Source organism: Cherax quadricarinatus, chromosome 6 (assembly GCF_038502225.1).
Source record: "Cherax quadricarinatus isolate ZL_2023a chromosome 6, ASM3850222v1, whole genome shotgun sequence".
Taxonomy (NCBI): Eukaryota; Metazoa; Arthropoda; class Malacostraca; order Decapoda; family Parastacidae; genus Cherax; species Cherax quadricarinatus.
In genome coordinates, this window is record NC_091297.1 from 33,224,673 (window position 1) to 33,250,721 (window position 26,049).

General features: G+C 44.6%; 1 long non-coding RNA gene across 1 annotated transcript in view; it reads right to left on the minus strand.

Moving 5' to 3' along the window:
- The window catches only part of LOC138852310 (uncharacterized), a 646,685-nt gene that overhangs the window by 255,936 nt on the left and 364,700 nt on the right, over window positions 1–26,049 (minus strand). The window contains exon 2 of the long non-coding RNA XR_011391639.1: window positions 9,511–9,940. This is a non-coding gene — a long non-coding RNA (uncharacterized lncRNA). The remainder of the gene's footprint in view (window positions 1–9,510; window positions 9,941–26,049) is intronic.

A 26,049-nucleotide genomic window follows, 5' to 3' on the forward strand; every position in this document is an offset into this window, starting at 1 on the left:
AGATTCATTAATCAATCTGTGCCTGTCAAGATGGCTACGAATTGCTTCGGCAATTATTGATTCCATAAATTTTCCCACTATGGAGGTAAGGCTTATTGGTCTATAGTTCGAAGCCAAGGACCTGTCACCTGCCTTGTAAATAGGTATTACATTTGCCATTTTCCACTTATCAGGCACTATGCCAGTTTGTAGTGATATGTTAAAAAGATTAGCCAAAGGTATGCTAAGTTCTTCTTTACATTCCTTTAACACCCTTGCAAACAGTTCATCAGGGCCTGGGGATTTGTTAGGTTTTAGTTTCTCTATTTGTCTGAGGACCATGTCACTAGTTACCGCAATCGTACATAGTTTATTATCGTCCTGTTCTACATAATCCATTATTTCAAGAATATCGCTAGTATTTTCCTGGGTGAAAACTGAGAGGAAGTAGGTATTGAGAATTTCACACATATCCTTATCACTGTCAGTGATCTGACCAGAGTTACTCTTAAGTGGGCCAATCTTGTCCCTAATCTTACTTCTGTATACCTGAAAGAATCCTTTAGGGTTAATCTTTGAATCTCTTGCGACCTTAGTCTCATAATCCCTTTTTGCTTTTCTAATTCCTTTCTTTATTTCTCTCTTTAATTGAATATATTGATTTCTTAGCTGCCCATCCCCTCTTTTGATACTCCTATATATGCATCTCTTTTGACCAATGAGATGTTTTAATCTGTTGTTCATCCATTTGGGATCATTTTTGTTAGATCTAATTTCCCTACTCGGAACAAAAGTTGTCTGGGCAGCTAGAACTATGCTTTGAAAAACATCATAATGGCAACCAAGATCACCTACCTGACCCATAGTCAGGACATCCCAATTTAGCCCACCCAGGTAATTTTTCAGTCCCATGAAGTCGGCCAAACGAAAATCTGGGACAGAGATTTGATTGCAGCTATCTGGGTAATTCCATGATATATTAAAACTAAGTGATTTGTGATCACTTTCCCCAAGCTCATTATTAACCTCAAGATTATTAATTAGTGACTCTTTGTTGGCAAGAACCAAGTCAAGCAGATTGTTTCCTCTAGTTGGTTCTGTCACAACTTGTTCTAAAAAGCAATCCTGAACCGTATCAAGAAAGTCACTAGACTCAAGATTTCCTGTCATATTGTCCCAATCAATTTGTCTAAAGTTAAAATCTCCCATTATCACAACATTTCCATATCTAGATGCCTTATGAATTTCGTCCCATAACAGCTTACTGCCCTCCCTATCAAGGTTTGGGGCCTATAAATCATACCCAAAATTAATTTGTCATGTCCCTCGAGAAACTGTAGCCAAACAAATTCTGTGTTCGATGTCTCTAATCTTATATCATGTCTAAGACAACAATTTAAATTTTCTGTGACATACATCGCCACCCCACCACCCTTCCTGTTGACCCTGTCAGTGTGGAATAGTTTATAACCCTGTATGTTGCATTCAGAAGGCATTTCTCTATCTTTCAGGCTGAACCAGGTCTCTGTTATACCAATAATATCTATATTACCTACACTTGCAAGCAATCTTAGCTCATCTATCTTATTTCTTAGACTCCTACTATTTGTATAGTAAAGTTTAAGGGAGCTAGTCACTCGTTGCCCTCTACTATCCCTCTTTGTTTGTTGATCAATTGATTTGCCATTACTAGCAACTTTATTTTGAATATTGTCTTTTAAACATATCCCTGAGGTATCCTGGTAATTGCTGTTTTTAACCCTAATGCTGCAGCCTGATTGTTTCCCACAAACACCCATACCTCTATAATCTATCAGTTTAAATTCCTAGACAAGTCATCAGTTACCGTCTCAACTGAATTGGCTAATGCAACCAATCCATCCCCAGAGAGATGAACCCCATCCCTTGCATACATATCACGTTTGCCAAAGAATAGGTCCCAGTTATCAATGAATGGGATTGCAAGTTCCTTGCAGTACCTGTCTAGCCAGCAATTTATACCAATTGCCCTAGACATCCATTCATTGCCCACTCCCTTTCTAGGCAAGATGCTACATATGACTGGGATCCCTCCCTTAGACCTAACTACTTCTATGGCTGACCTGTACTTATCCAGCAGCTCCTCTCTCCTGCCCTTCCCAATGTCATTACCCCCAGCACTAAGACAGATAATGGGCTTGTTCCCATTACCTGCCATAATATTATCCAACCTGCTGACTATGTCGCCAACACCAGCTCCAGGAAGACACACTCTCTGTCTGACCTTTCTGTCTCTGTTACAAAATGCACGGTCCATATATCTTACCTGAGAATCTCCTACTATTAAAATATTCTTACCTTGATTAGCAGAGGAATCAGTGGTACCTTCAACCTCACTAACTACTGAAGTACACTCGTTTTGGAGAACAGAGAATCGATTTCCTACCTTCACATCTTCTCTTTTAACTCTCTTCATCTTCCTTCTTCCTGAACTGTGAACCACTTGCCACTTAGAGCGGCTGCCACTATCACTGCTGGCGACCATTCCTTCCTTACCAGCTAAATCCTTCTCACACTCGCTCCCAAACTCATCTATGCGAAGCTTCAGCCTCCTATTTTCCTCCTGAAGAAGTATAATCTCCTTCTTCAACACTTGAACCTGAGATTCTAAAACACTACAACAAGCCATGGTGCTTGGTAACAGCCCACGCTAACTCTCAAGAGCTTAGGCAGGTAGGACCGCAGGTGACCACTGACCTCAGCGTACTGATGATGAGGAGGACATTGTGGTAATCAGTCCCTCAGCCTGGAGTCATGTAATCATTCCATCAGACTTGGTACAATCCCCGTCTCCGCGAATATGCTTCACTTTTACCAAGATTGATGGAATGATCATATCGATTCCAGGCTGAGAGACTAAATACATCAAACTCTCCATCTTCACAGTTTCTCTGCATTAGATTGAAAAAGCCACTGGCTGGCGAAACATTTCCAGAATAAAAATTCCCAAGTGTTTCACGTAACTACTACACTCAATGGCTCTCACTTTCCTCTTGAAAAATCTTAGTATCGTGTTCTATCCTCTCCTCCCATATGATCTTACTCTAACTCCCCTCTCCCCCTCAACTCTATCTTCACTCAATTCTCCTCTGTCCCGTACCCTTCCTTCACCATCTCATTCCTCACTACATTTTTTCCTCTACCCTTCACCATCCTCCACCGACTTCCCTCGCCACCTCAGTCGCTGGGTCTGTGTAGAGGATTAGCGAAGTCTCTGTCAATGGCTGTCCGCACCGCTGTGGTAATTACATCTCCCACCTGATACATTTTTATCCTCCCTCGGGTGAATCAGGTATCCTCCCTCGGGGTGTTAAGTATCCTCCCTCGGGGTGTTAAGTATCTTCCCTCGGGGTGTCTAGTATCCTCTCTCGGGGTGTCAAGTATCCTCCTCGGGGTGTCATGTATCCTCCCCCGGGGTGTCAAGTAGCTCGCTGGTGACTTTGGTGGGCTTGCATCTCCGGGGATGTAGGTGGGCTTATATCTCCGGGGATGTAGGTGGGTTTGTATCTCCGGGGATGTAGGTGGGCTTGTATCTACGGGGATGTAGGTGGGCTTGTATCTCCGGGGATGTAGGTGGGCTTGCATCTCCGGGGATGTAGGTGGACTTGCATCTCTGGGGATGTAGGTGGGCTTGTATCTCCGGGGATGTAGGTGGGCTTGCATCTCCGGTGATGTAGGTGGGCTTGTATCTCCGGGGATGTAGGTGGGCTTGTATCTCCGGGGATGTAGGTGGGCTTGTATCTCCGGGGATGTAGGTGGGCTTGTATCTCCGGGGATGTAGGTGGGCTTGTATCTCCGGGGATGTAGGTGGGCTTGTATCTCCGGGGATGTAGGTGGGCTTGTATCTCCGGGGATGTAGGTGGGCTTGTATCTCCGGGGATGTAGGTGGGCTTGCTCGATCATCGTTGTCAGTGAATATTACAATATAAAATACCGACAAGTTGTTAGGTAAGACACATATGCAACAGTTAGGTATCTTCATTCCGAAACGTTTCGCCTACACAGTAGGCTTCTTCAGTCGAGTACAGAAAAGTTGGTAGAAGCAGAAGAGATGTGAAGACGATGTAGTCAATCCATCACCCCTAAAAAAGTCTTCAAGGGTGATGGATTGATTACATCGTTTAGAAATAAAGATACCTAACTGTTGCATATGTGTCTTACCTAACATCGTCGTCAAGGTTAATGACCAGTAATCACCGGAAATTAGCCACTAGGAATTAATCAGTGGAAATTAGGAGCTGTAATAAATGGAATCTCTCAAGAGTAACGATGAGTGATGATTCCCTGGACCGCTGGACCACTGGACCGCTGAAAAGATGAAAAGCTGGAACCCTGAGGTGAAGCAGTCGTAGGCGATATCACATTGGACAAATCCATATGTGGACCCACTTAGACTAGTGGATGGTACCACTATTACCCCGCCTCCTCCTGCTTCGCCTCACCTACTGATGAAGACATCACGGACTTGGAACTCCGACGTGCCATTAAGAACACAGGTGACACTACCCCGGGCATCGATGGTGTCACGTACTCCATGATTACACGGGCTGGTCCGCGTGGATGGGAGGCCATACTAGACGTCATAGACAAGTCGTGGAGGGCCGGGACACTTTCAGCAGCTTGGAAGAAGAACATAAAAATTGAGGAACACTGCAGAAGGCCTACGGGCCCATACAAGGCAGGTCCTTATCAAAATCACCTCTACCCAAAGCTACCCGAGAATTTACTCCTGTACCCAATGACACCAATCAAACCCAGCCCCTCCCGCTCATATATCTGTCCAACATTTTTTTAAAGCTACCCAAGGTCCTAGCCTCGATCACCCTACTGGGAAGATTGTTCCACGCATCTACAACTCTGTTAGAAAACCAGTACTTATCTATGTCCTTTCTAAATCTAAATTTATTCAACTTAAATCCATTATTTCTGGTTCTTACCTGGTTCGACACCCTCAGTACTTTATTAATATCTCCTTTGTTTATGCCCGTCGTCCAATTATACACTTCAATGATATCTCCCCTCATTCTACGTCTCTCCAGAGAGTGGAGATTTAAGGCTTTAAGCCTATCTTCATACGGGAGGTTCCTTACACAGTAAATCATTTTAGTCATTCTTGTCTGTATGTTCTCTAATGAGTCTATATCCATCCTGTAGTAAGGAGACCAAAATTGAGCGGCATAATCTAAATGAGGCCTCACTAGTGATGTATAGAGCTGTAAAATAACTTTTGGACTTCTGTTACTTATACTTCTTGAGATAAATCCTAGTAATCTGTTAGCCTTGTTCTGCACACTTATGCACTGCTGTCTTGGCTTTAGATTTCTGCTTACCATTACTCTCAAGTGTTTTTTCACATTCTGTATAATCAAGCTCTTCTTCACCTAGTTTATAGCTTAGAGGTTCATTTTCATTATCAAGGGCTAGTACATTACACTTATCCACATTGAACTTCATCTGCCATTTTTCAGACCAAGACATCAATTTGTCCAAACAACTGGTATCCTCCTCAGAATGAATCATACGGCCTCTCTTTGTAACATTAGCAAATTTGCTCATGTCACTCGTAATCCCTTCATCAAGGTTATTAATGTAAATTATGAACAAGAGAGGGCCTAAGACTGATCCTTGTGGAACGCCACTAGTGGCTAATCCCCATTCAGATTTGATACCATTAATGGAAACTCTCTGCTTTCTATTGGTAAGCCATGCCTCTGTCCATGCTAGAACTTTACCTCCTATACCATGAGCTGCCACTTTTCTTAAGAGTCTCTTGTGAGGATCTCTATCGAAGGCTTTACTAAAATCCAAATACATAAACAGTATCATATTCTTTATCACTGCCTACTACCTCCAATGTTCTATTGAAGAACATCAGTAAATTTGTCAGGCAGGAACGACCTCTCGTGAACCCATGCTGAGATTCATTAATCAAATTATGCTCTTCAAGGTGACTTCTAATAATGTCAGCTATAATTGATTCTAATAACTTGCCCATTATAGATGTCAGGCTTATTGGACGGTAATTTGAAGGAATGGACTTATCCCCTGACTTGAATATAAAAACCGCATTAGCCCTCTGGCATAACACCAGTAAGGGTAGACGCATTAAACACTCGTTTATGGTTGACTAAGTTTCATCTTGCATTCTTTAAGTACCCTGGAAAACAACTCGTACTTACCAGTAACAATGCCTTCGTCTGCTGCACGTCCTTCACCTGACGCCGGTATATAAGCGCCAAGTTCCATGACTGTGCTTCAGTTCCTTCAAGAGTACAGTGATCGTCACCAACTCCATGGCTGAGGGACTGAATCCCTCATCTTTTGCATATATTTCTTCACATATTGTACTTGTATTGATAAAGCCGCTGGTTAGCGAATCGTCTATAAATATACCCAGATGGTGCACATGTGTCTAATTCTTCATCTTGTCGGTATTGAATACCATTAATGTACAATGTGAAGCTGAAGCAACAGTAGCAAGATTATCTGCGAATCACTTTTGACTTCTCGGAATAAAGATACATAACTGTTGCACAGGTGTCTTTCTTAAGAACCTGTCGGTATTATATACCATTTTCATTTTTCTGGCCACCTCAAAACTACGTTTTCAATGGTGATGGACTGATTATATCGTCTTCACATCTCTACGGCATCTGCTAACTCTTCTGTATTCTACTGAAGAAGCCTACTGTGTTGGCGAAACGTTTCGTAATAAAGATATCTAAATGTTGCACATGTTTCTTACTTATCAACCTGTCGGTATGAATACATTTCCGTATTCACTGCTTTGAATGTCAGAATTCTACACAAACATTCCGAAGATAACTGGTTGCTATAAGTTAAATTTTATGTTTCAGCTTTGGCTGTATCTCTCAACCCTTTGTGCTAGACTAAAGGGTTGTATGGGTACTGTTTCTTAGTTTCTTAGTGCCCTATGGCCTGGTAGGCAACGCTCTCGCCTCACACACAGTGTCCCCGGTAAATATGGAAATTTTGGGAGTGTTTCCATATGCCTACTGTGCCCGTTCACCTAGCAAGTAAGTAGGTACCTGGGTATTAGTCGACTGGTGTGGGTCGCATCCTGGGGGACAAAACTGAGAACCCCAATAGAATTAAGACAGACATCCGTCGATGACGCACTGTTTTTCTTGGGTTATCCTAGATGGCTAACACTTCTGGTTTAAAAATCCAGACAACATCTTGTCTTTATAAAGTAATAGCCTCAGTATTTAAATTGTGGGAAGCCCCTTCCTGTTGGCTCTGTAAGCCATGTTTACGAGCCGGTGTACAGAGTCTTGAACGATTCCTTACTCAGGTGTCGAAACGCTATTCTTAGGTTTGGCAGGCGCCCATATGTTGCAGCAGTTATTTGGTAGATGTGCGCTTCAGGAGATGTGCTCGGTATTATACTCACCCATGATCTTTTTCTTTGAGTGATGTTTGCAGTCTTTGGCCCCTAGCCTGTACTCTGCAGTCTTCTTTGACCTTCCCCAATCTTCATGACTTTGTACTTGGTGGGGGTTAAACTTCAGGAGCCAGTTGCTGGACCAGGCTTGCACCCTGTCCAGATCCCTTTTTAGTCCTACCTGAGCCTCACCCACTTGAATTCCTCGCATTAGCTTCACATCATCTGCAGAGACACCTCTGAATCTATCCCTTCCATCACGTCATTCACATATACCAGAAACAGCACTGGTCCTAGGGCTGACCGGTGTGGAACCCCGTTGGTCATAGGCGCCAACTGTGACACCTCGCACGTACCATCACTCGTTGTTTCTTTCCTGTCAGGTATTCCCTGATTCATTGAAGTGCCTTTCCTGTTATTCCTGAGTCAGTTATATTAGGAAATGTTTATAATGATAACCATAATTTTCAAACTGGTGGACCGGTAAGCCAGTTGAAGGCCTCGGTCTAATGACCTAAAGCTCCAGCTGTGGGTCATCATATGACACTTCTCCTGTTTCCTGACAAACATTATACCTACCTATCTGTTATTCCTGCTTGCTTCTCTAGTTTTTGCGATAATCTCTTGTGCGGAATTATGTCTAAAGCCTTCTTATTTCATATTTGTCGGTATTTTATACTATGTCTCGTCACCTCGTTTATTTTAAAGCTACTTTACATACACAATCCCACACTACCACAGGAACCACATACGTAAGTCACTGTGTAAAGTTGAAAGCCTATCGACTTCTAGAGGGTCAGTAAGATCGCTTTTCTCCTGTACATTACCTTCAACATTACCCCAAGCCCGAAAGTAGGGAATGAAGCACATTCAGTGGCCACTTTATTAGGTACACCCTTCTAGTACTGGGCTGAGCCCCCAGCTCAAATTTTTCGTGGCATGGATTTAACAAGGTGCTGGAAACATTCCCTAGACATTCTGGTCCATGTTGACACGCAGTTGTTTCAGATTTTTCGGCTGCACATTCATGCTGCGAGTCTTCCATTCCACTATATTCTGAGCCGCAGCAAAAAAAAAAAGTAATTCGTCAAACCAGGCGATATTTATCCAATCTTCAGTTGTTCAGTTTTGATGAGTCTATGTCCAATGTAGCTTCAGTTTTCTTTTTTTTTCTTTTTTTTTTTGTTTTAACTGATAGGAGTAGAACCCAGTATGATCTGCATCTGTATCCTCTCCACTTCAAGGTTCAACGTGTTGTTCAGTAGTGTTGTGATTATTTGAGATACTGTCACCTTCCTGTCAGCTTGATCCAGTCTGGCAACTCTCCTCTGACCTCTCATCAACGGGATGTTTTCAACCATAAAACTGCTGCTCACTGAATGGTCTGTAAATTCTAGAGACCGTTGTGCGCAAAAGTCCCAGGTGATCAGCATTTTCAGAGATAATAAAAAAAAAATCTGGCACCAACAATCATTGTACAGTCAAGGCTATCACAGTTCTTTCCAATTCTAGTATTTGGTCTGAACCATAACTGATCCTCCTGTGTATATGTGTGCTTTCAGGTACTGAGGTGCTGCCACGTGATTGATAAGATATTTACAACAACAACAACAACAACAACAACAACAACAACAACAACAACAACAACAACAACAACAACAACAACAACAACAACAACAATAATAATAATAATAATAATAATAATAATAATAATAATATCTTTATTTTGACTAGTACATGTACAAAGTATACAGGGCTAGTTGACATCAATTTAATACTACCATATAGAAAGCCGCTTGTTATGTAGAGCATTTCGGGCAAATTAGGTCAGTTTTGTCCCAGGATGCGACCCACACCAGTCGACTAACACCCAGGTACTCATATTACTGATGGGGAACATAGACAATCGGTATAAAGAAACACGCCCAATGTTTCTACCCTCCCTGGGAATCGAACCCAGATGCTCGCCGTGTGAAGCAGATTTACAGGTGTACCTGATAAAGTGGCCACTGACTGCATATCTCTCGGCGTATAAAACATTGTATAAACAGCGTATAAAACACTGGTAAATGACTGGCTGTACTTACGCTAATACGTGGATGCTGAGTCGATGGCGGTTGTGATCTCGACGTTGATTTGCCGGTGAAGTGTAAACTTGACGCTAATTGGCTGGAATAGTGTTAACTTAAGGCGGTTATGCTGACTGCAGTGCTTATTTGATGAAAATAAGCCAATGATATTGAAGCTTAACGTTTATTTGCTGTTAAAGTAACATGTAACCAGAATTCAGCACTTATTATTAAAACCAGAAAGTGATTAGCTAAAGAAGGAAATCTTGTTGCAGATTTGCTTGATTATATAGTACGATCGTTTTAATTATGTAACGAGTTAATTGGTTGGTTTTCTATCAGCCTGTTGGTGAGGTTGAGTGTGTTCCAGTAGCTCCTCTTGAGAGGTGAACTTATAGACACTGAATGTTGTTGGTGCCAAGTCTCTCCATAGATCAAAACTTCTCACCTGTGGGAAGATAAAAAGATGCGAAATTAGTGAAGTGCTCTAGTTTTAACATTGGAATGTGCATGCACGCGAGCGCGCACACACACGCACGCACGCACGCACACACACACACACACACACACACACACACACACACGCACACACACGCACACACACACACACACACACACACACACACACACACACACGCACACACACGCACACACACACTTAAGGTGAGTACACACATACACACACACACACACACACACACACACACACACACGTTAAACTACAGACCAGTGTCACTGACATGTATAGTATGCAAAATCATGGAGAAGATTATCAGGAGAAGAGTGGTGGAACACCTAGAAAGGAATGATCTCATCAACAGCAGCCAGCATGGTTTCAGGGACGGGAAATCCTGTGTCACAAACCTACTGGAGTTCTATGACATGGTGACAGCAGTAAGACAAGAGAGAGAGGGGTGGGTGGATTGCATTTTCTTGGACTGCAAGAAGGCGTTTGACACAGTTCCCCACAAGAGATTGGTGCAAAAACTGGAGGACCAAGCAGGGATAACAGGGAAGGCACTACAATGGATCAGGGAATACTTGTCAGGAAGACAGCAGCGAGTCATGGTACGTGGCGAGGTGTCAGAGTGGGCACCTGTGACCAGCGGGGTCCCGCAGGGGTCAGTCCTAGGACCAGTGCTGTTTCTGGTATTTGTGAACGACATGACGGAAGGAATAGACTCTGAGGTGTCCCTGTTTGCAGATAACGTGAAGTTGATGAGAAGAATACACTCGATCGAAGACCAGGCAGAACTACAAAGGGATCTGGACAGGCTGCAGACCTGGTCCAGCAATTGGCTCCTGGAGTTCAATCCCACCAAGTGCAAAGTCATGAAGATTGGGGAAGGGCAAAGAAGGCCGCAGACGGAGTACAGTCTAGGGGGTCAGAGACTACAAACCTCACTCAAGGAAAAAGATCTTGGGGTGAGTATAACACCAGGCACATCTCCTGAAGCGCACATCAACCAAATAACTGCTGCAGCATATGGGCGCCTAGCAAACCTCAGAACAGCATTCCGACATCTTAATAAGGAATCGTTCAGGACCCTGTACACCGTATACGTTAGGCCCATATTGGAGTATGCGGCACCAGTTTGGAACCCACACCTAGCCAAGCACGTAAAGAAACTAGAGAAAGTGCAAAGGTTTGCAACAAGACTAGTCCCAGAGCTAAGAGGTATGTCCTACGAGGAGAGGTTAAGGGAAATCAACCTGACGACACTGGAGGACAGGAGAGATAGGGGGGACATGATAACGACATACAAAATACTGAGGGGAATTGACAAGGTGGACAAAGACAGGATGTTCCAGAGTTTGGACACAGCAACAAGGGGACACAGTTGGAAGCTAAAGACACAGATGAATCACAGGGATGTTAGGAAGTATTTCTTCAGCCACAGAGTAGTCAGTAAGTGGAATAGTTTGGGAAGCGATGTAGTGGAGGCAGGATCCATACATAGCTTTAAGCAGAGGTATGATAAAGCTCACGGCTCGGGGAGAGTGACCTAGTAGCGATCAGTGAAGAGGCGGGGCCAGGAGCTCGGACTCGACCCCCGCAACCTCAACTAGGTGAGTACAACTAGGTGAGTACACACATACACACACATGTGTGAACGACATGACGAAAGGAATAGACTCAGAAGTGTCCCTGTTTGCAGATGATGTGAAGCTGATGAGAAGAATTCAATCGGAAGAGGATCAGGCAGAACTACAAAGGGATCTGGACAGGTTGCAGGCCTGATCCAGTAATTGGCTCCTGGAGTTCAATCCCACCAAGCGCAAAGTCATGAAGATTGGGGAAGGGCAAAGAAGACCGCAGACGGAGTACAGTCTAGAGGGCCATAGACTACAAACCTCACTCGAGTAAAAAGATCTTGATGAGTATAACACCAGGCACATCTCCTGAAGTGCACATCAATCAAATAACTGCTACAGCATATGGGCGCCTAGCAAACCTCAGAACAGCATTCCGACATCTTAATAAGGAATCATTCAGGACCCTGTACACCGTGTACGTTAGGCCCATATTGGAGTATGCGGCACCAGTTTGGAACCCACACCTAGCCAAGCATGTAAAGAAACTAGAGAAAGTGCAAAGGTTTGCAACAAGACTAGTCCCAGAGTTAAAAGGAATGTCCTACGAGGAGAGGTTAAGGGAAATCAACCTGACGACACTGGAGGACAGGAGAGATAGGGGGGACATGATAACTATGTGCAAAATGCTGATAGGAATTGGCTAGGTGAACAAAGACAGGATGTTCCAGAGATGGGACACAGCAACAAGGGGACACAGCTGGAAGTTGAAGACACAGATGAATCACAAGGATGTTAGGAAGTATTTCTTCAGCCACAGAGTAGTCAGGAAGTGGAGTAGTTTAGGAAGCGATTTAGTGGAGGCAGGATCCATACATAGCTTTAAACACAGGTATGATAAAGCTCATGGTTCAGGGAGAGTGATCCAGTAGCGGCCAGTGAAGAGGCTGGGCCAGGAGCTATGCTCGACCCCTGTAACCACAACTAGGTGAGTACACACACACACACACACATACACATACACACACGGACACACGCACACACACACACACACACACACACACACACACACACACACACACACACACACACACACACACACACACACACACACACACACTCTGTACACCATGTACTTCAGGCCCATATTGGAGTATGTAGCACCGGTTTGGAACCCAAACCTGGTCCAGCACGTCAAGAAGTAAGAGCACAAAGGTTTCCAACAAGACTAGTCCCAGACCTAAAGGGATTGTCCTACGAAGATAGGTTAAGGACACTGGAAGACAGGAGGGAGACATGGTAAAGACATATATTATACTGCGAGGAATTGACAAGGTGGACAAAGACAGGTTGTTCCAGAGATGTAACACAGAAACAAAGCGTCACAATTTGAAGTTGAAAACGCAGTTGAGTTAAAGGGATGTTAGGAAATATTTCTTTAGTCATAGAGTTGTCAGGCAGTGGAATAGCCTAGAAAGTGGAGGCAGGAACCATACATGGTTTTAAAACGAGGGTTGATAAAGCTCATGGAGCAGGGAGAGAGAATGCCTAGTAGTGATCAGTGAAGAGGCTGGGTCAGGAGCTACGAATCGACTCCTGCAACCAGAAATAGGTGAGTACACACACACATAAATAGATCTGGGCAGACTGCAGGACTGGTCAGAAAAGTGGGTTCTTGAACTCAGCTCCAGAGAATTCAAAGTTATGAAAACTGGGGAAGGGGCAAAGAGAGCGGAAACTGAGTATTGACTCAGAGGACAGAGACTGCAGACCTCGCTTAATCTGAAATACCTAAAGGGGTGGGCATAGTGCCCTTCGTATGACATATGTAAGACCCGCCTTGGAGTACGCAGCACCAGCAGTGAACCCACACCTGATAAAGCATGTTAAGAAATTGGAGACAGAGCAAAGATAAGTGATAACAAATTATACAGAGAGAGTAAAGTAAATGAACGTGAAGACATGAGAGGACAGAACAACACGGTGAGATATGCTAAATCTTTCGTGCTGCACGCATCATCTCCTGTGCTGTATGCTCCATCTGTCGTGCTGCACGCATCATCTCCTGTGCTGTGTGCTACATCTCTCGTGCTGCACGCATCATCTCCTATGCTTTATGCTACATCTCTCGTGCTGCACGCATCATATCCTGTGCTTTATGCTGCATCTCTCGTGCTGCACGCATCATATCCTGTGCTTTATGCTGCATCTCTCGTGCTGCACGCATCATTTCCTCTGCTGTATGCTGCATGTCTCGTGCTGCACGCATCATCTCTTGTGCTGTATGCTGTATCTCTCGTTCTGTATGATACATGTCTCGTTCCGTGTGCTGCATTTCTCGTACTGTATAGAGCATCTTCCTTGCTATGTGCAACATCTCCCGTGCTGTATGCTACATTTCTGGTAGTATATGCTATGTCTAACGAACTGTATACTGAATCTCCCGTTCTGCATGATGCATCTCTTGTGCTGTAGGCAGCATCTTCCGTTCTGTATGCAGTATCTCCAGCTCTGTATGCTGCACTTCTCCTATTGTATGCTGCATCTGCTGTGCTGGATGCTGCATGCTGAGACGTGCCAGTCATCGCTCCTCTCCTCTAATAAATTGAATAAGCATTAATCTTGGTCCAAAAGCCTCGGGCTGGGGCGACTAGGAGATTGTGGAGGTTCCAGCTAGGAACACGGAATGTCTTAGCTAGGAAACTGGGGAGGTTCCAATTAGGAACGTGGGGTCTCTTAACTAGGAGAGTGGGGGGTTCACAGCTGGGAGAGTTGGGGTTCACAAGTGAGAGAATGGTAGGTTCACAAGTCGGAGAGTTGGGGTTCACAAGTGGGAGAATGGTAGGTTCACAAGTGGGAGAGTTGGGGTTCACAAGTGGGAGAATGGTAGGTTCACAAGTGGGAGAGTTGGGGTTCACAAGTGGGAGAGTTGGGGTTCACAAGTGGGAGAATGGTAGGTTCACAGCTGGGAGAGTTGGGGTTCACAAGTGAGAGAATGGTAGGTTCACAAGTGGGAGAGTTGGGGTTCACAAGTGGGAGAATGGTAGGTTCACAAGTGGGATAGTGGAAGGTAGTAACTAGAAAGTGAGCCAGCTCTCACAGCCTTCAACCGCTGCCTCTGAAGCTAGTGTGAGACAAACTAACGTCCTGCCCCACCTAGTCTAGGTGAAATGAGGGGGTAAGACACCCAGGCTGTGTCACGACAGTACACTTAGGTAACGGCAGTACACTGAGGTCACGGCAGTCAGCTCACACACTGAGGTCCGGGGGTCGGTCCCCGGTACGGGTATAAACATTAGGACGAGTTTCCTTAAGACACTTACTTTCCATGTTCACCTACCAGTAAAATAGGTACCTGGGTGTTAGTCGACTAGTGTGGGTTGCATCCTGGAACAAAATTGACCTAATTTGCCAGAAATGCTCTGCATAATAAGCGGTTCCGTGGCCTGGTGGCAAAAGCTCTCAATTCACACGGTGAAGGTCCGGGTTGGACTTCCGGCGAAAGGGTGGAAATATTGGACGTGTTTCGTTACACCGATTTTCTATGGTCCCCATCAGTAAAATGGGTACCTGGGTGTTAGTCGACTGGTGTGGGTCGCATCCTGGGACAAAATTGACCTGATTTGCCCGAAATGCTCTGCATAACAAGGGGCTTTCTATACAGTAGTATGTCACTGATGTCAGCTAGGACTGTATACCTTGTACATATACTAGTAGAAATGAAGATTTATTATTATTATTATTATTATTATTATTATTATTATTATTATTATTATTATTATTATTATTATTATTATTATTATTATTATTATTATTGTTATTATCATCATTATTATTATTATTATTATTATTATTATTATTATTATTATTATTATTATTATTATTATTGTAAGTACACTGATGTCACAGCAGTACAATATAGTCACATCAGTACACTGTAGTCACAGCAGTACACTGTAGTCACAGCGGTACACTGTAGTCACAGCGGTACACTGTAGTCATGGTAATACAGTTTGGTCACAGCAGTACACTGTGGTCACGGCAATACTCTGTACTCACGGCAGTACACTGTAGTCACTGCAGTACATTATAGTCACGGCAGTACACTGAGGTCACGGCAGTACACTAGTCACAGCAGTACACTGTGGTCACAGCAGTACACTGCAGTCACGGCAGTACACTGAGGTCACGACAGTACACTGTGGTCACAGTAATACACTGTGGTCACGGCAGTATCCTGTAGTCACAGCAGTACACTCTAGTCACGGCAGTACACTGAGGTCACGGAAGTACACTGAGGTCACATCAGTACACTGTGGTCACGGCAGTATACTGTAGTCACGGCAGTACACTCTAGTCATGGCAGTACACTGTAATCACGGCAACACACCGAAGTCATGGCAGTACACTGAGGTCACGGCAGTACACTGAGGTCACGAAAGTACACTGTGGTCACAGCAGTACAATGAGGTCACAACAGTACACCGTTGTCACGACTGCACACGGTGGTCACGGTAGCACACTGTGGTCAAGTAAGTACACTGTGTTCACGGAAATACACTGTGGTCAAAGAAGTACACTGTAGTCACGGCAGTACACTGTGATCGTGGCAGTACACTGTGGTCACCGAAGTACACTGTGGTCACAGCAGTACACTGAGGTCACAGTAGTACACTGTACTCACGGCAGTACACTGAGGTCACAGTAGTACACTGTAGTCACAGGAGTACACTGTAGTCACGGCAATACTCTGTACTCACGGCAGTACACTGAAGTCACGGCAGTACACTGTTGTTATAGCAGTACCCTGTGGTCACGGCAGTACACTTTAGTCACAGCAGTACATTCTAGTCACGCCAGTACACTGAGGTCACGGCAGTACACTAGTCACAGCAGTACACTGTGGTCACAGCAGTACACTGTAGTCACGGCAGTACACTGTAGTCACGGCAGTACACTGTACTCACGGCAGTACACTGTAGTCAGGCCAGTACACTGTAGTCACAGCTGTACACTATAGTCATAGCAGTACACTGTAGTTACAACAGTACATTGTGGTCATGGCAGTACACTGTAGTCACGCCAGTGCACTGTAGTCACAGCAGTACACTGTAGTCATAGCAGTACACTGTAATCACAGCAGTACAATATGGTCACGGCAGTACATTGTACTCACGGCAGTACACTGTGGTCATGGTGGTACACTGTAGTCACGGAAATACGCTGTAGTCACAGCAGTACACTGTGGCCACGGCGGTACACTGTGATCACTGCAGTACACTGGTCACGGCAGTACACTGTGGTCACGGCAGTACACTGTGGTCACGGCAGTACACTGTGGTCACGGCAGTACACTGTGGTCACGAAGGTACGCTGTGGTCGCGGCGGTACACTGTAGTCACTGAAGTACACTGTGGTCACGGCAGTACACTGTGGTCACAGCAGTACACTGTGGTCACGGCGGTACACTGTGGTTACGGAAGCACATTATGCTAAACATCTATAAGTGAGCAGTGGAATGCCCTGCAAATATGGTATACCAGAGTATATACCTTGCAAGTCTCAGATATTCCAGGGCACAATGTGCCTTGCAACCCTGGTATACTGTATACCACTGTATTGTACTGAACATCTTCCGCAGCCCTAGTATGCTGTATATCAGTATACAGTACACAACGTCTTCCGGATCCCCAGTGTGCAGTACACAGCAAGTTCTGCCGCCATGGTATACTACATACCATTGCACAGTATACATGTGCTGTTGCTATGGTATGTACCAGTGAACAAATGCATGCATTGCAGTCGTCTTATATACAAATGCACCTGTGATATACCTGTGACTGGTTTCAGCCAAGCTCTTCTGTTACTTGTCTGGTCAATATGGCTCACCTAGCCATCACACCTCCCACATCTACACTTATTCCAGCAGTATTTCTGCTGGGTAACATGGTGAATAATCTAGGCCTACGCATGTTGATTCAGTGCTCATTTATTTTACCCACAGAACCCTTGAATTTCACTGGGTATATTATACAATTCCTCTCATATCTCTCACTCTAGTATGTTGATATTGCAGTGTATTGGTTTGGGACTAGGTCCTCAAGTATCTTCCAGAGAGTAAATATTCAATACTTCGAAGTCTTTCCAGTAGTTTAAATGCTTTATTGGCTCTTTGCAGGCAATTGATGATCTCTGAATCTGTTCCAACAGTGATATCTCCCATGCCTTGAATGGAGCAGTCAGCACAGTTGAGGGCTCTAGGCGAGAGTGCACAAGTGACTTGAATAGTGTTACCACTGGCAATATTTTTCTTGTTTTGAAGCTTCTCGTTCTCGCTAAACTATTAGTAATAATTTATCACAAGTTATATACACGGATGGATCTAAGTAGGAGCCTGGCAGGGCTGCATCTCCTCTTGTTGCCACCTCCTGCAGGAGTCTACTGGCAGGGCTGCATGTCCTCTTGTTGCCACCTCCAGCAGGGGTCTACTGGCAGGGCTGCATCTCCTCTTGTTGCCACCTCCAGCAGGAGTCTACTGGCAGGGCTGCATCTCCTCTTGTTGCCACCTCCAGCAGGAGTCTACTGGCAGGGCTGCATCTCCTCTTGTTGCCACCTCCAGCAGGAGTCTACTGGCAGGGCTGCATGTCCTCTTGTTGCCACTTCCAGCAGGAGTCTACTGGCAGGGCTGCATCTCCTCTTGTTGCCACCTCCAGCAGGAGTCTACTGGCAGGGCTGCATGTCCTCTTGTTGCCACTTCCAGCAGGAGTCTACTGGCAGGGCTGCATCTCCTCTTGTTGCCACCTCCTTAGTTAACAATGATAGAAACTATGTGGAGTTATGCATTAGAATTAACAAATTAGGCGTGTGCATTGCAAACTAAATTGTTTACAATACTAATGGAGCTAAAGTTATCTTATGACACAGAGCTTGACTCTTTGATTACTACTGATTCTGTGTCATCATTGAAGCCTTCTTACTCGCATAATAACTAACATGTTTATTGGAAAAGCCGGATATAGATACTCAAAAATCCTAGAAAAATATTAATATGCAATTGTTATGGATTCCATCCCACTTTGGATTGCTCTTCCACGATAATATTGATATATTAGCTCCCCAAAAAACACCCAGAATATAACTATGGTGTGTATGTGTCTTGCATATGGAATAATGTTATGAGAGAAGTAAATAATGAAACACTGTTATAGGAATGCAATTAAAAGATAAGCATACTTATCTACGTTCATGAAAGCATGAACTTAGATAAGTATGCTTATGGAGCAACTGCAATGTGAACAGACTGACTGATATTGTAGTGGCCAGGCTTAGGCTTTGTTACAAGTATGTCTGGCAGTTTGGCAGACACACGGATAATGATCAAATCAATTGCAAAATATGCGGCTAGCCCTATGGTCACTATCTTTAACATTACGTGCTTTGTTATCCACTTGCTGAGGAATATAGAGTTTGACAGTATAATAACCAATGTCATGATATCTTATTATTGAAATAAAAAGATACCAGACATATTAAGCAAATTTCCTAAATTTGCTTGTAACAGATAAGTCAACTGTAGATCTAAATCCAGATGTACTCCTGTTAACCCTTCTGGGGCCTAATTCCTAGGCCTTTTGTGTATCCATATGCTCTTGCACTACTCTTCACAGGATGGATATGGTGCACAATAGTACCATTTCGGAAGCAAAATTTAAAATTCTTATCATTATCCCCGTCACTCTTCTAACAATTACATTTGTCTCGTAGTGCTCTCTAAATAACAGGTCGCCTATCATTATTATATCCAGATCTTTCACGTGTTCCATTAAATAATCTTCTTGTGTCACGTATTCAATGCTACTTTCGAATTCTTCATATTCTTGTGCCAAAACTTTGGAATTTGTCTTTACTGAACATCATGTTATTGTCTGCTGCTGAGTGAAAGTCTTGAATTATATACTCTTGCAATTTCCTCGTGTCTTCTACTGTGACTGTCTTGTTTAATATTGTATCGTCAGCAGCACTGGCATAAACAAGTGCTCAGCAGTATACAGCACTGGTGCGTACCAGCGTGGGTAACAGCATAAAGAATTAGCATATGCGAGTAACAGCATATACAACTTGTATATAAGAGTGTGTATGAAGCAGCATACAAATGTGGTATATACAAGTGTGTAGCAGAATACAACACTAGTATATAAGAGTGTTGCAGCATACAACAGCATATAAGAGTGTGTTCGTAGCAGTATACAGTACTGGTATATAAGAGTGTATGAATAAATATACAACACTTTTATATAAGGGTGTGTGCAGTAGTATACAGCACTGGTAAAAGCGAATGCTTACAGCAGCATGAAATACTAGTACATACGAGAGGACATCAGCATGCAATACTATTATATACGAGTTTGCAGTTCCGAAATATGTTAATGCATGCAGAAGCAGCACAACACTGGAATACATAAGTTCACAGCATGAAAACGGTGCAGGTGTCATGGGTGCACAATTTCCCGTGGTACATGGAAAACTGGAACACTTAGTACAGATGCATCCGTGTGCTACTTAGCCTTCCGTAGCGCTGGAAGCACAAGCCGCATCTGGACACAAAGCATCATTAGAGATAATTGGGCTGGTAGCAATAAAACTATTTTCTAGCCCTTTCAGTGTCGGCTAATAATACCAGGTTCAGAACTGCTGTTTAATTCACTAATCTAGCGCGTTGCAAAACACTCACACGCGGGTAATTAGCCAGAGTTTTACTAGAGCAGTTAACAAGCGAACCTGTGTGAAACAACAGAGAAGCGCCGACAGGGAGAGCCAGCTCCATGGGAGCCCGACGGAGCTGCCGCGACGTGACCCGAGACAGCGAGTGCGGATCAGGGGAATTCTGGAAAGACCTGTGTTACCCCGCTAGGTGACCTGACAAGACCCGTGTGTTAGAGGTGGGGACAAGAGGGAGTCCGATGGGAGTCTTTGGGGACCCTGGTGATCCGAAGGGGGCCCGAGGGGACAACCACCCTTACCACGGGGCGCGACAGACAAACACGTGCGTAGCAATTTTTAACTGGCGACCCGATGTATATTGCTACACGCTGATTGGCTGCAGAGAGTCCTTCAAGTGTTGCTACAAGTTGATTGGCTCCTGGGAGTTCCTCAGGTGTTGCTGCACGCTGATTAGCTCAACGTCATTATTTACGATTTCTCTTTCATCCTTTTTTCATAATTAACTTTTTTAGGGCGTTCCAATGACAGTATGGAACAAGCATGTCAGTGGGAGATAATTTGGATGGTATGTATACCATCCAAATTATATTTTATGATCATTATTTATTGTTCAAAACGATGGGGATTCGATCCTTTTTTCGGAAACTGACACTGGGTCAGTTTCCTATAGAGTCACTAGAGCCGCGAGTGTTACCAACCGAATATTTCAGGTGACATACACCTACTCTGAAAACAAGGGAAATAGTACCAGTGGTGACACTTTTCAAATCACTTGCTGTCTCTTATATGTCATGTTGCTCAGTGTTGACGGCCCCGTTCACAGCAGGAGAAATATCAGAGCTGGAACAGATACAGAAGAGAGATACATTATATCCCTGGAAGGTATTTGAGTGTCTTGTCCCAAATCTGCACACTGTCATAATATACTGGAGAGAGATATATGGGAGGAAGTGTGAAATAAACCTAGTAAAAAGCAGGGATGTAGTGGGCACAATACCAACGTCCGTGGCCCCAGATTATTCACCATCTTACCAGAAGATATCAGAAACACTGCGGGACAAGTGTAGACGTCTTCATAAAAATTTGGACGAGTATCTTTACCAGGTGCCAGAATAACCAGGCTGTAATGGGTATGTGGGTCAGCGGACCACCAGCAGCAACAGCCTGGTTGACCATGTAAGCACCAGATGAGCCTGGTCGAAGATCCTCTGTCAGTAGAAAAACTCAGAGATAGACAGATACTAACAACACAGCTACAGTTACTTGAATAAAAGTTAATAAACATAAATGTTTGACATGCCAGAGGATACGAACAGTCTAGACAAGGTAATGAAATATGTAGATGAGATGAGCTTCTCGCTCATGTCATTTCAAAAAAATGCAAATGTTATTTTTTTAACAAGAGAGTTATGAGTCGATTAAAAGAAAACTATAAGACGGAAAGGATGTTACTCTTCATGTGAGAGACAAGACGAGTAGAGCCACGTGGGCGTCTAATTGGTCGTGGAAGTTACAACCATTCAGGGAAGAGAAATTTTTATTGTGAGAGGAAGAGAAGAAAGTCAAGACGCTCACACTCACACTCACACACACACACACACACACACACACACACACACACACACACACACACACACACACACACACACACACACACACACACACACACACACACACACACACACACACACACACACACACACACACACACACACACACACACACACACACACACACACACAGAACACACACACACACACACACACACACACACACACACACACACACACACACACACACACACACACACACACACACACACACACAGAACACAGGACGAAAGGAAGATGATGAAAGAGAGAGTTCAAAAACGAAAGGAGAAATGGGAGGAAATGAAAAAGGAGAGCAGAATAACCCAGGGTCAAATGGAAGGACAAGCACACCCCCCAGAAACACCTGCAGAAGGACTCCAGCCACGACACCCCCAAGGCAACTGAACAATCCAAACCAACCATCACACACCGATCCATCTGTTCCCACCCCCCGCACCACAGTTACAGTATTAGAACAGAAGTTGAAGGTTTGGTACACAAATGCAGATGGATTAACGAATAAACATGAGGAATGGCAAGAAAAAATCAATGAGAAGTCCCCAGACATCATAGCAGTTACAGAAACAAAACTCAAGGAGACAATAACAGATGCAATCTTCCCACCAGGATACCAGATCATGAGGAAAGATAGAAGGGGCAGAGGGGGAGGTGGGGTTGCTCTGCTCGTAAACAACAGATGGAAATTCGAGAAAATGGAAGGCATAGATGAGACGGGAGAAAGAGACCACATAGTAGGTACACTTCGTCTGGGGAACACAAAGTGGTCATTGCAGTGGTACTTGAAGGGGAGAAAACGACCAATCAAGCTGATTCTCACAACAGAAAGAGTGCGGAACAGGATCCTCCAAGAGAAACCACGGTTGAAGTACCCGGAGGAGTACAAGAGGGTGTTCTTAGACAGAGACAGAACACAAACAGAATGACAGCAGGTGAGGGAGAGGACAAAAAAGCGAAAGGAGCTAGGAAAGAAGACAAGGACAGAACCAGCAGAGGTCAATCAGAGCAGGACAGAGCAGCAAGGGCAAGCACACACAGAATCACACAACATATCACACCATCCCAACATTACAATCTACAATGCATACTCACAGCTTCCACCCAACACCCAGCTATAGAATCCCCCAGGTCTCCCACCCTCACAAGCTCCCAAAACCACAGTGTTGGAGAGGAAACTGAAGGTATGGTACAGAAATGCTGATGGAATAACAAATAAGTGGGAGGAGTGGCACGAAAGAGTCAAAGAGGCATCACCGGACATCATAGCTCTCACAGAAACCAAGCTTACAGGTATGATAACAGATGCCATCTTTCCAACGGGATACCAGATCCTGAAAAAAACAGAGGGAAGAGGGGGGTGGAGGAGTGGCACTGCTGATCAAAAACCGATGGAATTTTGATGAGCTGGAGAGAGGAGACAGTGGAGAAGCAAGCGATTACATAGCAGGAATGCTTCACTCTAGAGGTCCCAAAGTGGTAATTGCAGTGATGTATAACCCACCACAAAACAGCAGGAGGCCAAGGCAAGAGTATGATGAGAGCAATAGAGCGATGGTTGACACACTGGCTGCACTGGCCAGAAGAGCTCATGCATGCACGGCAAAGCTCCTGATCATGGGTGACTTTAACCACAAGGAAATCGATTGGGAGAACTTGGAGCCACATGGGGCCCAAGATACATGGACGGTTAAGATGATGGAGGTGGTACTGGAAAACTTCATGTACTACAAGAGAGAGAGGAGAGGATGAACCAGCAAGACTGGGCCTAGTATTCACCTTGAGTAGTGCAGATATTGAGGACATCACATACGAAAGACCCCTTGGGGCCAGCGATCATGTGGTTTTAAGCTTCGAATACACAGTAGAGCTACAAGTGGAGGGGGAAGCAGGAAGGCCAGGGTGAATGAAGCCAAACTACAAGAAAGGGGACTACATTGGAATGAAGAACTTCCTGAACAGGGTTCAGTGGGACAGAGAACTGGCAGGTAAGCCAGTTAATGAGATGATGGAATATGTAACAACCATGTACAAGGAGGCTGAAGAGAGGTTTGTACCCAAGGGTAACAGGAATAATGAAAAAGCCAGGATGAGCCCATGGTTCACCCAAAGGTGCATGAGGCAAAAACCAAGTGTGCTAGGGAATGGAAGAAATATAGAAGGCAAAGGACCCAGGAGAATAAGGAGAGCAGTCGTAGACCCAGAAATGAATATGCACAGATAAGAAGGGAGGCCCAACGACAACATGAAAACGACATAGCAGCAAAAGCCAAATCTGACCCGAAACTGTTATACAGCCACATCAGGAGGAAAACAACAGTCATGGACCAGGTAATCAGGCTAAGGAAGGAAGGAGGAGAGACAACAAGAAATGACCGTGAAGTATGTGAGGAACTCAACAAGAGATTCAAAGAAGTGTTCACAGAGGAGACAGAAGGGGCTCCAGAAAGATGGAGAGGTGCGGTACACCAAGTGCTGGACACAGTATACACAACCAAGGAAGAAGTGAAGAGGCTTCTGAGTGAGCTAGATACCTCAAAGGCAATGGGGCCGGATAACATCTCTCCATGGGTCCTGAGAGAGGGTGCAGTGGTGCTATGTGTACCCCTAACAACAATATTCAATACATCTATCGAAACAGGAAGATTGCCTGAGGCATGGAAGACAGCAAATGTAGTCCCAATCTTTAAAAAGGGAGACAGACATGAAGCACTAAACTACAGACCAGTGTCACTAACATGTATAGTATGCAAAGTCATGGAGAAGATTATCAGGAGAAGAGTGGTGGAACACCTAGAAAGGAATGATCTCATCAACAGCAGCCAACATGGTTTCAGGGATAGGAAATCCTGTGCCACAAACCTACTGCAGTTCTATGACATGGTGACAGCAGTAAGACAAGAGTGAGAGGGGTGGGTGGATTGCATTTTCTTGGACTGCAAGAAGGTGTTTGACAGTTCCACAGAAGAGATTAGTGCAAAAACTGGAGGACCAAGCAGGGATAACAAGGAAGGCACTACAATGGATCAGGGAATACTTGTCAGGAAGACAGCAGCGAGTCATGGTACGTGGCGAGGTGTCAGAGTGGGCACCTGTGACCAGCGGGGTCCCACAGGGGTCAGTCCTAGGACCAGTGCTGTTTCTGGTATTTGTGAACGACATGACGGAAGGAATAGACTCCGAAGTGTCCCTGTTTGCAGATGACGTGAAGTTGATGAGAAGAATTCACTCGATCGAAGACCAGGCAGAACTGCAAAGGGATCTGGACAGGCTGCAGACCTGGTCCAGCAATTGGCTCCTGGAGTTCAACCCCACCAAGTGCAAAGTCATGAAGATTGGGGAAGGGCAAAGAAGACTGCAGACAGAATACAGTCTAGGGGGTCAGAGACTACAAACTTCACTTAAGGAAAAAGATCTTGGGGTGAGTATAACACCAGGCACATCTCCTGAAGTGCACATCAACCAAATAACTGCTGCAGCATATGGGCGCCTGGCAAACCTCAGAACAGCATTCCGACATCTAATAAGGAATCGTTCAGGACCCTGTACACCGTGTACGTTAGGCCCATATTGGAGTACGCGGCACCAGTCTGGAACCCCCACCTAGCCAAGCACGTAAAGAAACTAGAGAAAGTGCAAAGGTTTGCAGCAAGACTAGTCCCAGAGCTAAGAGGTACGTCCTACGAGGAGAGGTTAAGAGAAGTCAACCTGACGACACTGGAGGACAGGAGAGATAGGGGGGGGGGCATGATAACAACATACAAAATACTGAGAGGAATTGACAAGGTGGACAAAGACAGGATGTTCCAGAGATGGGACACAGCAACAAGGGGACACAGTTGGAGGTTGAAGACACAGATGAATCACAGGGATGTTAGGAAGTACTTCTTCAGCCACAGAGTAGTCAGGAAGTGGAATAGTTTGGGAAGCGATGTAGTGGAGGCAGGATCCATACATAGCTTTAAGAAGAGGTATGATAAAGCTCATGGTTCAGGGAGAGTGACCTAGTGGCGACCAGTGAAGAGGCGGGGCCAGGAGCTTGGACTCGACCCCTGCAACCTCAACTAGGTGAGTACAACTAGGTGAGTACACATACACACACACACACACACACACGCACTCAAAGAGGCCAAGTGACTTAGTGACAAGTGCTTTGGACAAAATGGTAACGAATTCACACACACACACACACTAA